A 7,909-nucleotide genomic window follows, 5' to 3' on the forward strand; every position below is an offset into this window, starting at 1 on the left:
CAATATAAATACAACAGCTTTGCCTCCGTATAAAATGGATAATTGCAACCAGTGTGTAAGTTATGTTCATTTCTACGTTCCGGGCAACCTAGGCTTCACTCTAGGGCGCTGCTCCACCTGATCGAATAGTTAGGGTCTTAGAAGTCAACGCCAGAAGCATAAAATACAATAAAGATGCAAAAGTTTTTCCATCGTGTAACAGGAATAACTGCAAACAGTATGAAAGTACTGGTCATTTCTCCGTTACGGGTAACCTAGGTTTCACTCTAGGGTGTTGCTCCACCAGATTGAATAGCTATGTCCTAAGAAGTCAACGCCAGAAGCATAAAATACGATATAAATACAACAGCTTCACCATCGTATAAAACGAATAATTGCAACCAATGTGAAAGTAATGGTCATTTCTACGTTCCGAGCAACCTAGGCGTCACTCTAGGGCGTTGCTCCTCCAGATCGAATAGCTAGGGACTTATAATTCATCGCTAAAAGCATAAAATACAATAAAAATACAACAGTTTTCCACCGTATAACAGGAATAATTGCAACCAGTGTGAATGTAATGGTCATTTCTATGTTCCGGGCAACCTACGTTTCACTCTATGGCGTTGCTCCACCAGATCGAATAGTTACGGCCTTAGAAGTCAACGCCAGAAGCACCAAATACAAAATGAGTACTACAGTTTTTCCATCGTATTAAACGAATAATTGCAACCAGTGTGAAAGTAATGGTCTTTTCTACGTTCCGGGCAACCTACGCTTCAATCTAGGGCGTTGCTCCACCACATCGAATAGGTACGGCCTTAGAATTCAAAGCCAGAAGCGTAAAATACAATATAAATACAACAGTTTTTCCATCGTATAAAACGAATAATTGCAACCAGTGTGGAAGTAATGGTCATTTCTACGTTCCGGGCAACATAGGCTTGACTCTAGGGCGTTGCTCCATCAAACCGAATAGTTAGGGCCTTAGAAGTCAACGCCCGAAGCATAAAATACATGAAAAATACAACAGTTTCTCCATCGTATAGCATGAATAATTGCAAACAGTGTGAAAGTAATGGTCATTTCTACGTTCCGGGCAACCTAGGCTTCACCCTAGGATGTTGTTCCACCAGATTGAATAGTTAGGACCTAGGAAGTCAACGCCAGGAGAATAAAATACAATATAAGTACAACAGCTTTTCCATCGTATAAAACGGATAATTGCAACCAGTGTGAATGTTATGGTCATTTCTACGTTCCGGCCAATCTACGTTTCACTCTATGGCGTTGCTCCACCAGATGGAATAGTTATGGCCTAAGAAGTCAAAGCCAGAAGCACCAAATACATAATAAATACAACAGTTCTTCCATCGTATAAAACGAATAATTGCAACCAGTGTGAAAGCTATGGGCATTTCTACGCTCCGGGCAAACTAGGCTTCACTCTAGTGCGTTGTGCCACCATATTGAATAGCTAGCGCCTGAGAAGTCAATGCCCGAAGCAAAAAATACAATAAAAATACATAATCTTTCCATAGTATAACAGGAATAATTGCAACCAGTGTGACAGTAATGTTCATTTCTACGTTCCGGGCAACCTAGGCTTGACTCTAGGGCGTTGCTCCATCAAATCGAAGAGTTAGGGCCTTAGAAGTCAACGCCCGAAGCATAAAATACAATAAAAATACAACAGCTTTTCCATCGTATAACAGGAATAATTGCAACCAGTATGAAAGTACTGGTCATTTCTACGTTCCGGGCAATCTACGTTTCACCCTATGGCGTTGCTCCACCAGATGGAATAGTTGTGGCCTAAGAAGTCAAAGCCAGAAGCACCAAATACATAATAAATACAACAGTTTTTTCATCGTATAAAACGATTAATTGCAAGCAGTGTGAAAGTAATGGTCATTTCTACGTTCCGGCCAACCTAGGCTTCAATCTAGGGCGTTGCTCCACCACATCGAATAGGTACGGCCTTAGAATTCAAAGCCAGAAGCGTAAAATACAATATAAATACAACAGTTTTCCCACCGTATAACAGGATTAATTGCAACCAGTTTGAAAGTGATGGTCATTTCAACGTTCCGGGCAACATAGGCTTCCCTCTATTGCGTTGCTCCACCAGATCGAATAGTTAGGGCCTTAGAAGTCAACGCCAGAAGCATAAAATCCAATATAAATACAACAGTATTTCCATCGTATAAAACGAATAATTGCAACCAGTGTGAAAGTTATGGTCATTTCTACTTTCCGGGCAACCTAGGCTTCACCCTAGGGCGTTGTTCCACCAGACCGAACAGTTAGGGCCTAAGAAGTCAACGAAAGAAGCATAAAATACAATATAAATATAACAGTTTTTCTATCGTATAAAACGAATGATAGCAACCAGTGCGAAATTTATGGTCACTTCTACTTTCCGGGCAACCTAGACTTCACTCTAGGGCGTTGTTCCACCAGATCGAATAGTTAGCGCCTAAGAAGTCAACGCCAGAAGAATAAAATACAATATAAGAACAAAAGTGTTTCCATCGTGTAAAATGAATAATTGCAAACATTGTGAAAGTAATGGTCATTTCTGCGTTCCGGGCAACCTAGGCGTCACTCTAGGGCGTTGCTCCACCACACCTAATAGCTACGGCCTTGGAAGTCAACCCCAGATGAATAAAATACAATAAAGATGCCACAGCTTTTCCATCGTATAAAACGAATAATTGCAACCAGTGTGAAAGTTATGGTCACTTCTACTTTCCGGGCAACCTAGGCTTCACCCTAGGGCGTTGTTCCACCAGATCGAACAGTTAGGGCCTAAGAAGTCAACGCCAGAAGCATAAAATACAGTATAAATATAACAGTTTTTCTATCGTATAAAACGAATGATAGCAATCAGTGTGAAATTTATGGTCACTTCTACGTTCCGGGCAACCTAGACATCACTCTAGGGCGTTGCTCCACCAGATCGAATGGTTAGGGCCTTAGAAGTCAACGCCAGAAGCATAAAATACAATAAAGATGCAACAGTTTTTCCATCGTATAACAGGAATAATTGCAACCAGTGTGACAGTAACGATCATTTCGGCGTTTCGGGCATCCTAGACATATCTCTGCGGCATTGCTCCACCAGATCGAATAATTAGGTCCTAAGAAGTCAACGCCAGAAGCATAAAATACAATATAAATACAACAGCTTTGCCACCGTATAAAATGGATAATTGCAAACAGTGCGAAAGATATGGACATTTCTACGTTCCGGGCTACCTAGGCTTCGCTCTATGGCGTTCTTCCACCACATCGAATGGCAACGGCCTCAGAAGTCAACGCCAGAAGCATAAAATACAATATAAATATAACAGTTTTACCATCGTATAAAACGTATAATAGCAACCAGTGTGTAAGTTATGTTCATTTCTACGTTCCGGGCAACCTAGGCTTCACTCTAGGGCGCTGCTCCACCTGATCGAATAGTTAGGGTCTTAGAAGTCAACGCCAGAAGCATAAAATACGATAAAGATGCAAAAGTTTTTCCATCGTATAACAGGAATAATTGCAACCAGTGTGACAGTAACGATCATTTCGGCGTTTCGGCATCCTAGACATATCTCTGAGGCATTGCTCCACCAGATCGAATAGTTAGGGCCTAAGAAGTCAACGCCAGAAGCATAAAATACAATATAAATACAACAGCTTTGCCTCCGTATAAAATGGATAATTGCAACCAGTGTGTAAGTTATGTTCATTTCTACGTTCCGGGCAACCTAGGCTTCACTCTAGGGCGCTGCTCCACCTGATCGAATAGTTAGGGTCTTAGAAGTCAACGCCAGAAGCATAAAATACAATAAAGATGCAAAAGTTTTTCCATCGTATAACAGGAATAACTGCAAACAGTATGAAAGTACTGGTCATTTCTCCGTTACGGGTAACCTAGGTTTCACTCTAGGGTGTTGCTCCACCAGATTGAATAGCTATGTCCTAAGAAGTCAACGCCAGAAGCATAAAATACGATATAAATACAACAGCTTCACCATCGTATAAAACGAATAATTGCAACCAATGTGAAAGTAATGGTCATTTCTACGTTCCGAGCAACCTAGGCGTCACTCTAGGGCGTTGCTCCTCCAGATCGAATAGCTAGGGACTTATAATTCATCGCTAAAAGCATAAAATACAATAAAAATACAACAGTTTTCCACCGTATAACAGGAATAATTGCAACCAGTGTGAATGTAATGGTCATTTCTATGTTCCGGGCAACCTACGTTTCACTCTATGGCGTTGCTCCACCAGATCGAATAGTTACGGCCTAAGAAGTCAACGCCAGAAGCACCAAATACAAAATGAGTACTACAGTTTTTCCATCGTATTAAACGAATAATTGCAACCAGTGTGAAAGTAATGGTCTTTTCTACGTTCCGGGCAACCTACGCTTCAATCTAGGGCGTTGCTCCACCACATCGAATAGGTACGGCCTTAGAATTCAAAGCCAGAAGCGTAAAATACAATATAAATACAACAGTTTTTCCATCGTATAAAACGAATAATTGCAACCAGTGTGGAAGTAATGGTCATTTCTACGTTCCGGGCAACATAGGCTTGACTCTAGGGCGTTGCTCCATCAAACCGAATAGTTAGGGCCTTAGAAGTCAACGCCCGAAGCATAAAATACATGAAAAATACAACAGTTTCTCCATCGTATAGCATGAATAATTGCAAACAGTGTGAAAGTAATGGTCATTTCTACGTTCCGGGCAACCTAGGCTTCACCCTAGGATGTTGTTCCACCAGATTGAATAGTTAGGACCTAGGAAGTCAACGCCAGGAGAATAAAATACAATATAAGTACAACAGCTTTTCCATCGTATAAAACGGATAATTGCAACCAGTGTGAATGTTATGGTCATTTCTACGTTCCGGCCAATCTACGTTTCACTCTATGGCGTTGCTCCACCAGATGGAATAGTTATGGCCTAAGAAGTCAAAGCCAGAAGCACCAAATACATAATAAATACAACAGTTCTTCCATCGTATAAAACGAATAATTGCAACCAGTGTGAAAGTTATGGGCATTTCTACGCTCCGGGCAAACTAGGCTTCACTCTAGTGCGTTGTGCCACCATATTGAATAGCTAGCGCCTGAGAAGTCAATGCCCGAAGCAAAAAATACAATAAAAATACATAATCTTTCCATAGTATAACAGGAATAATTGCAACCAGTGTGACAGTAATGTTCATTTCTACGTTCCGGGCAACCTAGGCTTGACTCTAGGGCGTTGCTCCATCAAATCGAAGAGTTAGGGCCTTAGAAGTCAACGCCCGAAGCATAAAATACAATAAAAATACAACAGCTTTTCCATCGTATAACAGGAATAATTGCAACCAGTATGAAAGTACTGGTCATTTCTACGTTCCGGGCAATCTACGTTTCACCCTATGGCGTTGCTCCACCAGATGGAATAGTTGTGGCCTAAGAAGTCAAAGCCAGAAGCACCAAATACATAATAAATACAACAGTTTTTTCATCGTATAAAACGATTAATTGCAAGCAGTGTGAAAGTAATGGTCATTTCTACGTTCCGGCCAACCTAGGCTTCAATCTAGGGCGTTGCTCCACCACATCGCATAGGTACGGCCTTAGAATTCAAAGCCAGAAGCGTAAAATACAATATAAATACAACAGTTTTCCCACCGTATAACAGGATTAATTGCAACCAGTTTGAAGGTGATGGTCATTTCAACGTTCCGGGCAACATAGGCTTCCCTCTATTGCGTTGCTCCACCAGATCGAATAGTTAGGGCCTTAGAAGTCAACGCCAGAAGCATAAAATACAATATAAATACAACAGTTTTTCCAGCGTATAAAACGAATATTTGCAACCAGTATGAAAGCTATGGTCATTTCTACGATCCGGGCAAACTAGGCTTCACTCTAGTGCGTTGTGCCACCAGATCGAATAGCTAGCGCCTGAGAAGTCACTGCCCGAAGCAAAAAATACAATAAAAATACACAATCTTTCCATAGTATAACAGGAATAATTGCAAGCAGTGTGAAAGTAATGGTCATTTCTACGTTCCGGGCAAGCTAGGCTTCAGTCTATGGCGTTGCTCCACCAGATCGAATAGTTAGCGCCTAAGAAGTCAACGCCAGAAGAATAAAATACAATATAAGAACAAAAGTGTTTCCATCGTGTAAAATGAATAATTGCAAACATTGTGAAAGTAATGGTCATTTCTACGTTCCGGGCAACCTAGGCTTCGCTCTAGTGCGTTGATCCAACAGATTGAATAGTTAGGGGCTTATAATTCATCGCTAAAAGCATAAAATACAATTAAAATACAACAGTTTTTCCATCGTATAACAGGAATAATTACAACCAGTGTGAAAGTAATGGTCATTTCTACGCTCCGGGCAACCTAGGTTTCATTCCAGGGCGATGCTCCACCAGATTGAATAGTTATGTCCTAAGAAGTCAACGCCAGAAGCATAAAATACGATATAAATACAACAGTTTTTCCATCGTATAAAACGAATAATTGCAACCAGTGTGAAAGTTATGATCATTTCTACGTTCCGGGCAACCTAGGCTTCACTCTAGGGCGTTGCTCCACCAGATCGAGTAGTTAGGGCCTTAGAAGTCAACGCCAGAAGCATAAAATACAATAAAGATGCAAAAGCTTTTCCATCGCATAACAGGAATAACTGTAAACAGTGTGAAAGTAATGGTCATTTCTACGTTCCAGGCAACCTATGCTTCACTCTAGGGCGGTGCTCTACCAGACTAAATAGTTAGGGCCTAAGAAGTCAACGCCAGAAGCATAAAACACAATATAAATACAACAGCTTTTCCATCGTATATAATGTATATTTGCAAACAGTGTGAAAGTAGTGGTCATTTCCATGTTCCGGGCAACCTAGTCTTCACTCTAGGGCGTTGTTCCACCAGATCGAATAGTTAGCGCCTAAGAAGTCAACGCCAGAAGAATAAAATACAATATAAGAACAAATGTGTTTCCATCGTGTAAAATGAATAATTGCAAACATTGTGACAGTAATGGTCATTTCTACGTTCCGGGCAACCTAGGCGTCACTCTAGGGCGTTGCTCCACCACACCTAATAGCTACGGCCTTGGAAGTCAACCCCAGATGAATAAAATACAATAAAGATGCCACAGCTTTTCCATCGTATAAAACGAATAATTGCAACCAGTGTGAAAGTTATGGTCACTTCTACTTTCCGGGCAACCTAGGCTTCACCCTAGGGCGTTGTTCCACCAGATCGAACAGTTAGGGCCTAAGAAGTCAACGCCAGAAGCATAAAATACAGTATAAATATAACAGTTTTTCTATCGTATAAAACGAATGATAGCAATCAGTGTGAAATTTATGGTCACTTCTACGTTCCGGGCAACCTAGACATCACTCTAGGGCGTTGTTCCACCAGATCGAACAGTTAGGGCCTAAGAAGTCAACGCCAGAAGCATAAAATACAATATAAATATAACAGCTTTTCTATCGTATAAAACGAATGATAGCAACCAGTGCGAAAGTTATGGTCATTTCTACGTTCCGGGCAACCTAGGCTTCACTGTATGGCGTTCTTCCACCACATCGAATAGCTACGGCCTCAGAAGTCAACGCCTGAAGTATAAAATACAATACAAATACAACAATTTTTCCATCCTAGAACAGGAATAATTGCAACCCGTGTGAAAGTGATGGTCAGTTCTACGTTCCATTCAACCTAGGCTTCACCCTAGGATGTTGTTCCACCAGATCGAATAGTTAGGACCTAGGAAGTCAACGCCAGAAGCACCAAATACAAAATAAGTTCTACAGTTTTTCCATCGTATTAAACGAATAATTGCAACCTGTGTGAAGGTTATGGTCATTTCCACGTTCCGGGCAACCAAGGCTTCACTGTAGGATGTTGCA

The sequence above is a fragment of the Calliopsis andreniformis genome, unplaced genomic scaffold (assembly GCF_051401765.1).
Source record: "Calliopsis andreniformis isolate RMS-2024a unplaced genomic scaffold, iyCalAndr_principal scaffold0024, whole genome shotgun sequence".
Taxonomy (NCBI): domain Eukaryota; kingdom Metazoa; phylum Arthropoda; class Insecta; order Hymenoptera; family Andrenidae; genus Calliopsis; species Calliopsis andreniformis.